Here is a 13,488-nt window from a genome sequence, read left to right on the forward strand (position 1 = left end):
CCATAAGCTCGTCGCAGTGGTCTAACTCCACCCACTAGAGTTACACGCTATGTGCTATGAAAGAGAAACCCTTAACGTTTATTATGTACAACCCACGACATGCTTAATTAGTTATACATGAGCCAGTATCACGTCCGTGATTTTTTTTCTCCTGCATTTCAGAGTTTGCATACGAAGGAGTAGAACTAACCAAAGAAAAATAAGCCACTGCTGGGTTGTGGGATGCACTCTCAGAACTTTTGATTGAACTCCAGCTTGTGCAGAAAGACTGAGGAGGAGTTGGATTTGGTCTGACTGCGACAGCACAGTGTCAAAGAGCGTTGCATTTCTAGTTTTAAATGTTAATTCTTTTAGAAGATGGTTAAAAGGCCGACTGCAACTACACTTTGATCTCTGTCTGTGTGAAGTCTGCAGGAATGCTCATCGGGATTTCCAGCTTCCTTTTATTCATGTGTAAGCCTGCCTCGAATTAGCCAAATAAATGACCTGAACCTGCTATATTACCTGTTAAAGTAGCCTAGTTTGAGTGTGGTGGGCATGTCGCTTCACAGGACAGCATCCAACCCATCGTGGGCTGCTACACCAGAGCAGCATTTGTTTGGCTTCCCAGGTAGATAACATTATATAAATATGAATTCCCAGGTAGATCATATTTTACATTTTTTGACATTAGGGGACTGTTAAAGCCCACTGAGACATTCCTTGTGTGGTTTTGAGCTGCACAAGAAATAAATTGTTGTTGTTATGGAGTACATTTAAAGAAAAGCAGAAACTCAGGTTTGAATTTAGTCTAATTGTATGTTTCAACATACGTTTCAGAAAGTGGCTAATAGAAAGACCACCTCAGAACAACATGGGAAGTTACATAGCAAGTAAGTACTCATTTAGTCAGGATTATCTGGTTAACATCTTCTTTAAATGCAGAAGAACTTGGAGAATTTCAAGTGTGCTTTGTTTCTGTCTCAGTAGATAATATGTTGCATACCTCATTTTTTGCAGATGAATTGCCACATAGCTTTGCTTCAACAACTTCAGATTCTTCAGTTTTCATACACATTGTTGGTCTGGTTGGGAGAAAAACATAACTAATTCCTGAAAAACAAAATGGATACCAGAAGAATAGAATTAGGACAGTTGTAAAGGGAATCCACCAAGAAGTCAAGTGGGTGGAATGTCCAGCAGGCTGCAACGGTAATACCAAAGCTAACATAAAAATCATGAACTTTAAAGATCCAAGGTGTTTACTGTCACGGGTGAGCGGGCAATTTAGGGTTGGGGCCATGGAGTCTGGGGGGGGGCTGGTGTTTACGAACTCTCTAACATCTAGCAATTTATTAGTTAATGATTTTTCAAATGCAGTTTGTAAGTTGTTTTTCTTTGACTAATCTGTAATTTTATATACTGTATGTGTTTTCACATTGCTATGTATCATATACAGTATTATTCTCAACAGGTAATTGATCACAATCAAATATACATTAAAGATCCATTCCCCAAAGAAATACAGTATCCATTAAAATCACAGAAAGCAAACTAGGGGGGCCTTCGGTGCCTCGACCTTCAGCTAACTAAATCACCCAAATACAAACACTGGTGTTGTGAATAGGTCATTTTTTAATAGTTTGTTCCTGTGAAAGAAAGTTCAAGCGATCAAAAATAAAAACCACGACTTTCTTGATATTTTAGTTTGTAATTTAAAAACGCAATAAGAATCTGAAAATCTAACAACATCACATTAAAGTTTGATAAATTCTGAAAAGAATGATACCAAACATGCATAGGTTTTAAAATAAGCCCGATTTAAAGTGTGACAAAAAACGTGACATAAAATCGTTGCCCAAAATCGCTGCACTTTTAGGCTTAGAATTTTATATAGAGAGAGTAGATAACTAATTTCTGCAATGTAGAAATGCTGTAAACAAATTGAAGTGTCAATATTTTGACGTCACAGTACGAATTTTCTGCATAGCATATAAGATTGCTAAATAAAAAAGAACATTTGTGGAGTAATCATTTGATGTGGAACTGCAAGAGCTCAATGGACGAAATCAGGTTAGGATACGTCATTCAAATTTTAGTTGATCTTGCATCACTTGCTGCATATACAATAAAATGACAACTATGGCAAATAATCACATCCAACATCAATAAACATATCATCCATCCATTATCCACCCCGCTATATCCTAACTACAGGGTCACGGGGGTCTGCTGGAGCCAATCCCAGCCAACACAGGGCGCAAGGCAGGAAACAAACCCTGAGCAGAACACCAGCCCACCGCAGAACATATCATGTTATGCTAATGCTAAGCCTATACCTTTTTCTCTGTGATCTTGGTAACTTCGTAACACTACAGCAACAGTTGTAAAGGATGCATGTTTAGCCAATTTAAGATCTTACAGAAAGAATGAAGAATTCCTAAAGAAAAATATGCTTGGTTTTTATTATCCTTGGAGGCTCAGTAATACCGGGTACTGTACACAAAATGGTCTGTCGATGAACAGATGAAGACATTCCCTGACATGATAGTTTGGCACTGCTGTAGTTAGAGACAGGATTTAGTAGTAAATGATACAAGAGACGATGTTCAAAGGTCATAATCGTTTTCGCTCAGTATTGGATAAACTGCATTTACTGTACATGTCATCAAAAATTTGGAGAGAACTGCTGCTCTTTTATTAAATCAAAAACTGTAGAAGAATTGCCAAAATGTTTGCCATAAGATGGCTATCATCCAGTTTGAGATCGATTATCGGACAGTTATAGTATCCTCACTGGACATTTCTGTCCTGCAGTAAATGACATTACAAAAAACGTAAAAGAAAGATCAAATTACAAGGCTCTGTGCAATTTTTTAACATCCACGGTGAAGAACTCAGAAATTGTATATGATACACTTGCCGAGTTAAGTAAGCTATCACTGCAGTTACAAAATCAAGAGATAACTTAACGTGAATACAAGTTACGGAGACTGCTTGCATTATTCGAGGAGAATACACTGAAGAAACGGCTAAAGCTGCTCGGCGTGACATTGAAAAGCACACCTCTGTGTGGTAACTCAAACATCTGTGCTCAGCTCTTTAGGAGCCTTGTGGACAGACACCCACACAACAGTGTAGACAGAGCATCCAAACGTGACAACCAAGCGATACATCGCATGTAGGACATGGAGAGACAAACTGGCCTAGTTAATGAGAGAAGAGCATTTCAAATGTTGATGAGAAAACAAAACAGACAGTAGTAATAGTAGGGAGTAGTATTGTCACCTATACATACATAAGACTTTAGGGACTTTCAAAACTCGACTTGATGCTTTTTTTGGAAGAAATAAGTGGATAGGACTGGCAAACTGAATGGTCTGTTCTCGTCTGGATTGTCCTGATGTCTTCCATGAGTACATGGACATCAGCAGTGTGCCCAATGATTTCATACCACTCGCATTTCAGCATCTTAATTAGCATCATGAATGAAATAACTGATATGTGAAATGTGTAATTAGTCCATGCAAGTGGACTCATTAATACTGCTGGACAACCGCTTAAGGAATTGAATCCAGTTTTTCGTTTTCAGTGGTGGTTACGAGCAGGAAGGTGTTTGACAAAGAAGGAAGTCTTCACCGGTCATGAAGCAAGTGAAAACAGCTCACAATGTTGTCATGTATGGGCACTGTTAGATGGAAGCCACTCCTTGGAGTTTGTGGCATTACTTTAGCATGGTTGAAATGCTATCTTACTGACAGGCAACAATTTGTTCCTATTAGGAAACGTAAATCTCATGCTGCTCCACTTTCTCAAGGTGTCCCTCAAGGCTTTGTTTTCGTTCCTCTCCTGTTTACCATTTACTCTCCAGTCCTGGGCTTCATTATTTACAGTTTCATTTTTATGCCGACGATGCAAACACATCTACTTTAGCACTAGTGCCACAGGTCGTCTTCCACCTTCCTCCTTGGTCATCTGATATTAAGCTTTGGATGGTATCAAACTTCCTAATGCTGAAAAGGGAAAAAACAGTGCAGTGGTTTCAAGGATTAATGACTTCTGCCTTAATTTAGATGGGCTCACAGTGCCCCCCTCTAGTGAAGTTTCATAACCTTGGTGTTACTTATGATCCAACGTTTTCTTCACCGTCATACATTTCTTCCTTGAAGAAAGTAGCTTTCTGTCACTTATGTAACTGCCCATCTCCATTCTTCTCTTGGGTTTCATGATGCAGATATTCTTGTTCATACTGATATCACTTCTCTGCTTTCCGGCCTGCCTGCTAAATCTCTCAATAAAATGCAAAATATATACAATCCTGCTGCCAGATTAATAATAATAATAACAACTTTATTTATATAGCACCTTATCATACATTTAAATGCAAGTCAAGGTGCTTTCCACAGATTAATCAACAAAAACAAAGATATACCACATTTACTTGGATTATTATCATTGATCAGTCAGTCAGTCATCATCCAACCCGCTATATCCTAACACAGGGTCACGGGGGTCTGCCGGAGCCAATCCAAGCCAGTACAGGGCGCAAGGCAGGAACAAACCCCGGACAGGGTGCCAGCCCACCACAGTATCATTAATTAATACTATGGTAATTTCTAATAAATATAGGTGTACTAAATACAAAATCAACCAGATATTGTTAATTAGATTACTTATTCGCATATCACACTGGCTCCCATTCGGTTACGTTGGCTTACTGTGACAGTTCGTATAAAACATAAACGACTTGTCCTCACATTAAAAACTCCTGGCTTTGCTCCTTCTTATACTTCAGAACTTCTTCATCCTTACAATACTTGAATCCTCACACACTGGTCTGTTCCTTTGACATGTCTTCCTGTCGGACACAGATCTTTCAGTGTAGCGGCCCTCACACTCTGAAACAACCTTCTACAGCATCTCCGTGGCCATATTTAAGTCCAACCTCAAAGCACAGATTTTTGCTCGACATTATCGTTCCTTAATTCAAAACCTGATAATCTTTACCCATCAATTCATCTTTTACAATAATATAAATGTATTATGTTATATATTCTAACTTGTTTTATACTTGTATTGTATATTTGTAAAGTGGCCTTGAGTTTATGATAAGGAGCTATATAAATAAAACTATTTATTATTAATTCTAGGTTCCCATTTAACATTTTGATAAGCAATCCTAGGCTCCATTTTATCATTTTGTTTTGTTGTGAACTGTTGATGAAGATGTTTGACATTACATATTATATATCTCTCTATTATAAAAGGAAATCCTGAGACGAGACTTTTTCAAAGAGATAATCTTAAGTTCCACGAGACAAGACTTTGGGCATGAGATTTTTTCAAGTCACGCCTTCCTCTCAACCATATTCAACCATGCGCTCTCACCTCTCATTCGTGTGAATGCTTTTGACAGACACAGTTTCTGCTCTCTCAGCTCTTATAAATTTTGACATTTTTTTCACTTTAAGTTCCCAATTAAAGAAGACGTATTATGTCCAAATCTTATTGATGAATTTCATCCTGAAGGGTTATCAACAGAAGAAATGAGTACACAGGCAATCCTAGCACTGAAAAACGATGAAGTCGAACGATTTAATGCAAAAATTGTCAATCGCTTACACTGCAAATTAGTTAAATGCGTATCAATAGCCTACGCTGAAACAGTTGGTGGTGATCGTGCGGAAGATAAAAACATCAACTTACAATATCCTAAAGAATATCTACAACTGTTAACACCAGGCAGTCTTCCACTGCATGAATTATTGTAGAAAGAAGGATGTATCCAAGAAAGGTAATGTAGTACATCTTTCCTGGATAACATTGGACAACAAAGGAGATCTTGATATGCCATTTGTATTAAAATGTTAACAGTTTCCCGTTAGAATAGCTTTTGCAAAGACAATTAACAAATCTCAGAGCCAAACATTCGAAAAAGTCGGTTTATTTATTAGAGAGAAATAAACAAAATTCACTCACGGGCAGTTATACGTTACACTGTCACGATGATAGTCCAAACACAGAATCAAAATTCACTGTGATATTGACGAAAATCCATCCATCCATCCATTTTCCAGCCTGCTGAATCCGAACACAGGGTCACGGGGGTCTGCTGGAGCCAATCCCAGCCAACACAGGGCACAAGGCAGGAACCAATCCCGGGCAGGGTGCCAACCCACCGCAGGACACACACCCACACACCAAGCACACACTAGGGACAATTTAGAATCGCCAATGCACCTAGCCTGCATGTCTTTGGATTGTGGGAGGAAACCGGAGCACCGGGAGGAAACCCACGCAGATACGGGGAGAACATGCAAACTCCACACAGGGAGGACCCAGGAAACGAACCCGGGTCTCCTAACTGCGAGGCAGCAGCGCTACCACTGTTGACGAAAATTAAATTCAAAAAATTGTTTTTAATTACGTTTTACAGTAAAAGTGTAAGTTTAAAAAGTATTTGCGTGTTAATTTCAAATCCAAACAGAATGAAATTGTATAACGCAACAAATACCTCTAACGCCACATGAAACAGAATTTACTTTCAAATGATTACGTTTTACTATTTTTTTAATATTGTTAATTACTTGCTGTAATGTAAAATAGTTCTATTATGCATATGTAACAATTCCCATGAAAATAACAATCTGTTTAAATTGTACATCCACATCCACATACGCAAGCAGCTGAACCACAAAGTGGCTAGCATGTAGTGCCAGCCTGGGGGTTGGCGAGCGAAGTGAGCAGAGGGCTAAGCCCCCTAGTCTATTATAAGGTCAACAGCGCACCATGATTTTCATTGCTGTTATGAACTGTGAGCTCTAAAGTGACGCAGAATTTCTGAGCAAAACTTTAGTCTTTCAGTCTAAGAGTTTGCATGTTGTGGTAAGCAGCCCGGACACAGACAGGCAGACATCGTTTTAAGCACCACAACATGTTTATTAACATGACTATTTACAAAGTGCACACACAACCCACTTCACCCCAAAGTCCAGGCCTCTTTACACAATGCCTCTCTTCGCCGCCTCCACTCCTCTCCACCGAGCTCTTGCCTTCTTCCTCCCAACTCCAGCCATCGAATGGAGGGTGGTGGCCCCTTTTATACACACCCAGACGTGCTCCAGGTGCTTCCCGATTAGCTTCTGCTGGCACTCCCAAGTGTGGCTGAAGTACTGGCTGTGCACCCGAAAGCACTCCAGGTGTCGCTGGTCTTCTTCCCCCCAGCATTTCCGGGTGTGGCGGAAGTGCTGAGGTCCAGGGCTCCTCAGGCATTGGGGTGCCCCCTGGCGGTGACCACAGGGCCCTATAGGGTTGAGCTTCTAAACTCTGTTCCCGTGGTCCCCAAAGACACCAGGGCGGTTGCCCCCTTGTGGTCTGGAGGAGACGTAATCCCTCCTCCAGTCCTTCTGGGTGTCCCAGCTGGGTACCACCCCCAGCCGCCTGCCACAATGTCTACTGACATCTCCTTGTGTGAGATTAACCTTCCTAATATGTGTGTAAGGTGGTTTATTGTTGTTTAGGCATGCTTGAAGTTATCTGTTTTTAACAAAGACTTCACGATTTCTTTACATTTTGTGAGCCCATTGCCAAATTCAGCGCTTGCTTTTTTAATAAGTGACAAGTTATGAATTGTTGCATAAATAATGAGCTTTAATGATAGCTCTACAGTGACTGATCGTGTTCCAGGTTTCATAATTATTACTCCCTCAACAGGTTGTTCCTCAAGTCTAATTAATCTCTTTCAAGTTTGTAGCCTCACCTTAACCCATCCTTTTTATAAACCACTTATCTAGCTAACTCTAAATGTTAAATCAAATCTGTCAGTTACCGTAGGTTTCTGAAAACATCACTGACATCTGCATTATAATTTATCGAAGATGGAAGCTGGCCTTTCTCTGTTTTAGGGTTATATTTTTCCCAAGAACCCAAGGGCATGCAAGGAACCATCGGCCCAGCTCAAGTCCAGGAGACTACAAGAGATTGAAAGACTTGTGAAAGTAAGAAGGAGCCTGAAAAAACAGTGGAGGAGGGCAATAGAAGAGGAAAGGAAAGGTCTCAAGGCACTACCGGGCAACATCAAGCAGTGCCTTCCAATGCTGCAGAGTTTGAAGAAGCAAAATAAGAAGAAAAAGTGAACGAGCACTGCCTTCTACAGAGATCCTTACAAATTCCTCAAAATCCTCTTTTGTCAAGAAGAAAACCAGGAACCTTAAAGGACCTGCAATGGAACTTAAGGAGCACCTTAGGAAGACCTATTCTGGCAATCAGAGGCATGTACCAATCACTATTCCAGGCGACATGCCACCAATCCTATCACCAGGAGCCTCATGTATGAATGGTGCGTACGCACAAAAATGTTGCTTAAGCACGTTTCCATGTTCAGATCACGATGTATAAAACCTAAACTTGGCGGAAATCCACACACATTTCCACAGTAGCTCATACCCTGTCGTATGCCAGTTCTCCGCTCGGTTTTGCAAACTGGTGGCATCCAGCGTCAAAGCAGTGCAACTGTTCCTGCGTGTTTACCCTTTCTTTTTTTATATCCACATCCCTGACACAGAAATTACACTGAAATTAACTGCATATTGTTTATTAGTTTAATGCATCTGATTGTAATTAACCTGTAAAAATATAATGGTCCACAGAATGGTCAAACTATTACAAATACCATAACTACTTTAGCGTTGTTACTCTCACTGCACCTTCTTTTTCTTCTTCTTCTTTCAGCTGCTCCCATTAGGGGTTACCACAGCGGATCATCTTTTTCCATATTATTCTCACTGCATCACTCGGAGTATTTATATCACTGTATCTGAGTGTGAATCACAGCAGCAGCTGATCGGAAAGAGAATTATCGGTATACAGCTTCAGGCACACACTGCCTCAGCCATGCTGTCTATTTGAACTGCTCTGATATGGCAAACGCTTCAGAGCCTTTTCTGTACTGACCTCGCAGTTCGGAAACAGTTTAATCTCAAGAACTATAAATGCACTCAATCAGTCCATCAAGTGTTCCTTGTAGAATGCTTTGTACATATAAATGCAATTACCTCACTGTAAACTTGTGATACAGTTATAATATCGCACAACCTGAGCCACTTTATAAAGCGTGCATTTACATATGATGACGATATCATTTTTAAGATGAAATGCAGCAAAATATGTTTATTATATTATACAGATAAAACTTTAACTATATGGATAGATGGATAGAATAATTTAACATGTACTACGAAGGTATTTCGATGTTCCTTAAAAGTTTTGAAGAATCAGCCTTCAGCTTTACAGATGGCTTAACATCTATTACTGAGCTGATTGTGTGGCGATTGGGTATTTGGAGAAAGAAAAGTAAGGACAGGAATTGTGGGTTAGTATGTTTGAAAGAGAAAGTACTGCTGCAATAAATTATGTCATCGAAGGTCACACACGGCAAAGCAAGCAACTTGCGTAAGACATGAACAATCACTGCGCCACCGTGTTCCCATGTTTAATACATGCTTTAACTCCTATCATCATGAAAATGATATCACGTATACATCTCAGTATTTTAATTATTCAGAGAGCTGTAATATCATGAATGTAATGGATTCTGTGTCCTGTCGGAGGAAGAGAAAGCCTGGAAGCACGTAGAGGTTCACACACACAGAGCACATTGAAGATCAAATACAAAACAAAGCATTTAACATGCTGCTTTAGTTACGATGGGATTTGAGAAACTAATAAATTGAACAATTTAAAGATGAAGTTTATGATGTTCTACTTTAATGACAAAATAAACTACGTGATTAATGTGGAAATTTACAGATTAAAGTTGACATTTCGTGCTTTTTTCCCACTGTGTGCCTTTTTTTTTTATCTGTACCCTAATAAGCTTTCATATGACACTCAGACGGTGGGCTACGACTCGTCTTTTCATGGCAACTTTGATATGTGATAAGTTCTTTTTTATTTCGAGCATTGTACTACTTTGTGAACTTGAGCTTTCGAGTTTCTCCGACACGCTATGTCACTCGATCAACTTCCTTTTGTTGATTATACCACTGTTTAAACCAACAAATCGTACGTTTTTCTTTGCCTCCACTTGGTATTCGCTGAAGTTCTTCTATTTTCCCTCATGCTTTTGTTAACGTCTTTTCACAGAAGGCTGAGCTAAAGGGCTATTTATGTTGATTTGCATATTCAAAGAGGCGTAATTCTGGGAGGAGTCTGGGAGGGGACAGCAGGCGTGTGCACATGCATTACTTTTCACGCTGACTGGGATTTATGGAGCGGAACAATGTGGAAATTGGTGAACGCACAGATTTATGCATCTTGATTTTTTTGTGCATAAACACATTTCTGCTTTTGTCTGCACTCCATGTCATAGTGTGAATTCTACGCATGGCACTATGCATGAGTCCCCAGAGCACCAGATGAAAAACAAGGCCCCCTACATGGAGTGAAGCTGAGAGCACAGTAAAATGGGCTAGATCAGCATTAGCCCCTGAGCCCAACGGTGTTCCATATAGGTTTTATAAGAATACCCCTGGTGTCCTGAAGTACCTATGGGAACTAATGAAGCTGGCATGGAAGAAGCGATTCATGCCAAAAGCTATGGTGAAAGGCAGGTGGAATCCTGATTCCCATGGAGAAAACCTCCTCAACCATCAACCAGTTCCACCAGATTAGTCGCCTGAACGTGGAAAGAAAGATCTTCTTCAGTGTTGTGGCCCAATCACTCTCAGCTTTCTTGCATTATAACAACTTCATGGACACTTCAGTGCAGAAAGCAGGAATAGATGGCTTTTCAGAATGTTTGGACCTTGCCAGTGGCCTTTGGGCCATTTCCTTATGAGGTTCTGTGGGCAGCATTCAATTTATTTTATGTCCCAGAGGGCATAACAAAGCAGGTCAAAGCCTACTTCCTGGACCTCCAGTTCTGTATCACAACATGGGACACTACCACTGCCTGGCAGCAGCTTGAGAATGGCATAATGGTAGGTTGTACCATGTCTTCTCTGGCCTTCACAATAGCGATGGAGCTCATTATTCGAGCATCACAGTGGGTGGTTGGAGGAGAACGTCTGAGAAATGGGCTACATCTTCCTCCAATCAGGATGAATTTCATTTGTAGTTTCAATAGGCAGCACTCTATTCTTGGAGGGGCGGAAGAGGATTGTAGATCACATGACTACAATCACAACAACAAAAGCATGCAACAAACAACTGCTGGATAAACTCCAAGAAAACATTAAATGGGCATGAATGGAGTTAAACCCCAGCAAATCCAGCATCATTTCCATTGTCAAAGGCCAGTTTCCTAACAAGAGTTTCTCCATAAATGATGAGCCAATACCAATAATCCTGGAGAAGCCCATTAAAAGCCTTGGACGTTGGCACATCACACACTTAAAGACCTCGAACAGGTGCAACAACACAGGCAGGACACAAATAGTGTCCTTAAGAAAACTAACACCACTGCTCTCCCTGGAAAATTGGAGCAGTGGACCCATGAGGTCACACCATCCCAAATCAAATGGCTGGAGACGACGGTGAGGGCACAAGTGAGGAAGTGGCTTGGACTACCAAGATGCCACAGCAGCATAGGCCTATATGGGAATGGAGCCCTCTCTCTACCTACTGTATATCAAGCCTTGTGCAGGAATATAAATGTGCCAAAGTAAGACTAGATACAGTATGACAATCAAAGTGTCCTGTGACCCCTTCATAAGAAATGCTCCACCAATCCCTGCGACAGGGAGAAAATGGGATGTAGCTTTGGCAGTGGCAGAAACAAAGGCTGCCCTCTGACACCGGAACATTGTGGGGCAAGTCCAACATGGCAGAAGGGGACATGGTTCGGGACCAACAACACCCATATGGCAAAAGGCTACACCAAATGAACGCCGGTATCTGGTGGTGGAAGAGGTGCACTGCCAGGACGAAGCAGCCAAATGTGCCAGCACATCCAGTGCAGCTCCCAAGCCCAGCAAGGCTGTTGGATGAGATGGGATGGCATAGAGCAATGTAAAATCACATGGAGCAAGCTGTAAACAAACAAGCTAATAGAGCCACATATAATATGATGGCCTCGCCAACAAACTAACATCTTTGTCGTAAAGAGGACCCAACTTGTCACCAGTGTGCGTCCCCGACAACCCTCAAACACATCCTGGTGGGCTGTAAGAATCGCTAAACACAAGGAAGATACATGTGGCGTCATAACCGAGTACTGAGGTGCTTGGCCTCAGGACTAGAGGACTAGAGAGTGTCAACCGACACAATCTCCCTAAATGCCCAGGCTACCTTCCTGCAACTAACATCCTTCATCTGGGAAGGGGGGAAACAGCGGACCAAGCCCTCACCTGCTGACTCATGCCCTCTGAGTACAGCCAGGTATTGGGAAATGCGTGTCAACATAAATCAGAGACTCACCTTCCCATCTGAAATTGCAGCCACCAATCTGTGCCCGAATGTGGTCCTTTGGTCTAACTCCAACAAACGTGTCTTCATTGTTGAACTGACAGTCCCTTAGGAGGATGCCATCAATGAGATATATGAAAGAAAAAGGCTGCAATATGCCAATCTCACAGCTGAGGCAGAGGAACAAAGTTGAAAGGTGAAAGTGCGTCCAGTATAGGTGGGCTGCAGGGGCTTTGTAGCCAGTTTCACTACAAGGCTGCTGAAGGAAGTGGGCATCAGAGGGCAGGCCCAGCAGAAGGCAATTAAGGTACTCGCCACTGTCGCTGATAGAAGCAGTCACTTGTTGTGGCTGAAGCGAAAGGAGACAGCATGGGCTGCCAAATGACCACTTAGTAACCATTCGACACACACCCAGGTCTGACCAGCCTTGACTGTGGGTGTCTTGTGGTAAAAGGCCAAATCACCATATGAGGCTGGGGTACACAACTGATGACATGCTGAACTGGTGGAAACATCACTAAGTGGTCATCATCAATGACATCCCAACAAAGAAGACACCTCCAACCCCACTCAAGGCAAGAGCTTTGCTCAATCAACAGGGATTGCAATATCTAATCCTTTTAAAGAAACTTTCCCTTGAAGAGATCTTTTGCAGGTTGCAAATATGGCTAAAGTAAGCCAAATGTGAGTTTTTCACTTGTGTTGTGTGACTGGGGACTAAATCGAGCGCACCTCTGTGGTGCTGTATGCAGAACACCACTCAGGGCAATTTCTGCATGATTTACACTAGCGTTCAAAAGTTTGGAATCACCAAGAAAGATTAATGTTTTTGATAGAAATTTAGAGCTTTGTTTTATCAAGATACCATTAAAATGATTACAAATTTCAACCAATACATTACTAGCGTTGCCAATGGCTATTAATACTTGAAATGGCTAATTTTTTATTTATTATTTGCATTCAACTGCGAAGCCCCATTTTCAGCATTCATTTCTTCAATGTCCAAATGGTCAAATTCCTTAGCTCATCCCCTAATAGTCATGTATAACAGCTAATTGGTTATTAGAGAAACCTTTGTACAGTAGTTGAATCCCTGAAGCCTGT

This window comes from Polypterus senegalus, chromosome 11 (assembly GCF_016835505.1).
Source record: "Polypterus senegalus isolate Bchr_013 chromosome 11, ASM1683550v1, whole genome shotgun sequence".
NCBI classification, from domain to species: Eukaryota; Metazoa; Chordata; class Cladistia; order Polypteriformes; family Polypteridae; genus Polypterus; species Polypterus senegalus.